Genomic DNA, 3,917 nt, shown 5'->3' with positions numbered 1-3,917 from the left:
ACATAACATAACATAACATAACATAACATAACATGACATGACATAACATAACATAACATAACATGACATAACATAACATAACATAACATAACATAACATAACATAACATAACATAACATAATAACATAACATAACATAACATACATGACATGACATAACATACATAACATAACATAACATAACATACATAACATACATACATAACATAACATAACATGACATAACATACATACATAACATAACATAACATACATGACATGACATTAACATAACATACATAACATACATGACATAACATAACATAACATAACATAAAAACATACATAACAAATAACATAACATAACATAACATGACATAACATAATACATAACATACATAACAAAACAACATAACATAACATAACATGAAACATAACAAACATAACATGACATAACATAACACATAACATACATAACATAACATGACATAACATAACATAAACATAACATAACATAACATACATAACATAACAAAACAAACATGACATAACATATAACATAACAATACATAAACATAACATAACATAACATAACATAACATAACATAACATAACTAAATAACATAACATAACATAACATGACATAACATAACATACATAACATACATGACATAACATAACATAACATAACATAACATACATAACATAACAAATAACATGACATACATAAATACAAACATGACATACATAAATACATAACATACATAACATAACATAACATAACATAACATAACATAACATAACATAACATGACATAACATAATACATACATACAACATACTACATACATAACATAACTAACATACATAACATAACTACATACATAACATACATACATAACATACATAACATAACATGACATAACATAACATAACATAACATGACATAACATACATAACATAACATACATAACAATAACATACATACATAACAGACATAACATAACATAAACATAACTAACATAAACATAACATAACATAACATAACATAACATACATAACATAACATAACATAACATGACATAACATAACATACATAACATAACATAACATAACATAACATGACATAACATAACATACATAAACATAACATACATAAATGACATGACATAACATGACATACATAACATACATAACATAACATGACATAACATACATAACATAACATAACATGAACATAATGCATACATAACATAACATAACATGACATAACATAACATAACATAACATACATAACATAACATAACATGACATAACATAACATAGACATAACATACAACATAACATAACATAACATACATAACATAACATAACATAACATACATAACATAACATAACATAACATACATAACATAACATAACATACAACATAACATGACATACATATACATGACATAACATAACATAACATAACATAACATAACATAACATAACATAACATAACATAACATAACATAACATACATAACATAACATGACATAACATAACATACATAACATACATGACATGACATACATAACATAAACATGACATAAACATAACATAACATAACATAAACATGACATAACATAACATAACATAACATGACATAACATGAACATGACATAACATAACATGACATACAAACATGACATAACATAACAAAACATAACATAACAACATAACATAACATAAACATAACATAACAAACATAACATAACATAACATAACATAACATAACATAACATAACATGACACTACATGACATACAACATAACATGAACATAACATAACATAACATAACATACATAACATAACATAACATAACATGACATAACATAACATAACATGACATAACATAACATAACATAACATAACATGACATAACATAACATAACATAACATGACATAACATAACATGACATAACATAACATAACATAACATGACATAACATAACATAACATAAACATAAAACATACATAACAGACATAACATAACATAAACATAACATAACAACATAACATAACATAACATGACATAAACATAACATAACATAACATAAACATAACATAACATACATAAACATAACATAACATAACATGACATGACATGACATAACATAACATAACATAACATAACATAACATAACATAACATAACATAACATAACATAACATAACATAACATAACATGACATGACATGACATGACATAACATAACATAACATAACATGACATAACATAACATAACATGACATAACATGACATAACATAACATGACATAACATAACATAACATACTAACATGACATACATAACATAACATACATACATAACATAACATAACATAACATAACATAACATAACATAACATAACATAACATAACATAACATGACATGACATAACATACATAACATAATACATAACCATAACATAACATAACATAAAACATAACATAACATAACATACATACATGACATGACATAAACATAACATGACATGACATAACATAACATAACATAACATAACATACATGACATACATACATGACATACATAACATGACATACATGACATAACATACATGACATAACATAACATAACATACATAACATAACATAACATAACATACATACATACATAACATAACATAACATAACATAACATACATTGACATGACATAACATGACATAACATGACATAACATAACATAACATAACATAACATAACATAACATGACATGACATAACATAACAATTATTTATTTCATAGCGAAAAATCCCGACTGCACCCGGGATCGATCTTGGTCCTTTCGCGTGTGAAGCGAGTGCTCTACCAACTGAGCTATCATGACCCTCCAGTAGGTAACCCCTTTACTGGTCGTGTTCGACTTTACACGAGCATAGCATTATTATCAATATAGTTTAACATAACATAGCTAAAGACCTAACTCTGTGACCCCCCCCCCCCCCTTTTCCTGACTCAAACGGACCTATTATGTAGGGATATAAAAATAAAACTTGAGCTTTTATATAGCGCAATATCCACTAAACGTGCTCAAGGCGCTTTTCTTTACAAAGGGTCCCTGACCAATAGCAACGCGTAACATCTAGAACGGGACATGACGCCTGTTAGGCGATAATACCATTTTCCCCCGACAGAGACAACGCTGTTAACGGCCAGGCACTCATTTTACACCTATTTCAGTACGGTGAAAGAATGTGAGTAAAGAGCCTTTTTCAAGAACTCAACAATGCGCCGAGCAAGGCTCGAAACCCAAGACCTTCTGATCCGAAAGCAAGTGTCATACCAAAAGACCACATAGCGCAAAATGGAACAAGAACAGGATTATAAGAAAAATAAAGGAAATTATGACATTAAATACGAACATTTTTATAGAGATTTTCAATGATTTACCATACTCCATGCCATTCACAATGTTTCATTTACTCCCTCATCAGACATTACCAACCATATAATTTCTATTCCATACAGCCCAATTCGCCTGTTGGGCGATTTTTTTTTTTTTTATAATTTTTTTTTTTTGGATTAACACTCTTCCGCTAATAAAATCGGTCACTGCCCGAAGTAATTTGTGTTCATTCAGACAAATTACCATTTAGAGACGATGGTTCACATATCTGGATAGTTGTGAAAACATGACACTTGCTTTTGAATAGGAAGGTCCTGGGTTCGAGCCTCGCTCGGCGCATAGTTGATTCCATGGAAAATGGCCCTTTATTCACATTCCCTCACCGTACTCAGGTGTAAAATGAGTACCTGGCCGTTAACAGCGTGTCTCTGTCTGGAAAAAAAAATTGTAATATCGCCTAAAAGGCGTCATGTCCCGTCCAACATGTTAACTGTTGCTGTTGTCCATGGACCCCTTATAAAGCGCTTTGA

Source organism: Berghia stephanieae, chromosome 10 (genome assembly GCF_034508935.2).
Source record: "Berghia stephanieae isolate SIO BIC M18660-M18661 chromosome 10, UCSD_Bste_1.3, whole genome shotgun sequence".
NCBI lineage: Eukaryota > Metazoa > Mollusca > Gastropoda > Nudibranchia > Aeolidiidae > Berghia > Berghia stephanieae.
This window is presented reverse-complemented; position numbering follows the sequence as displayed.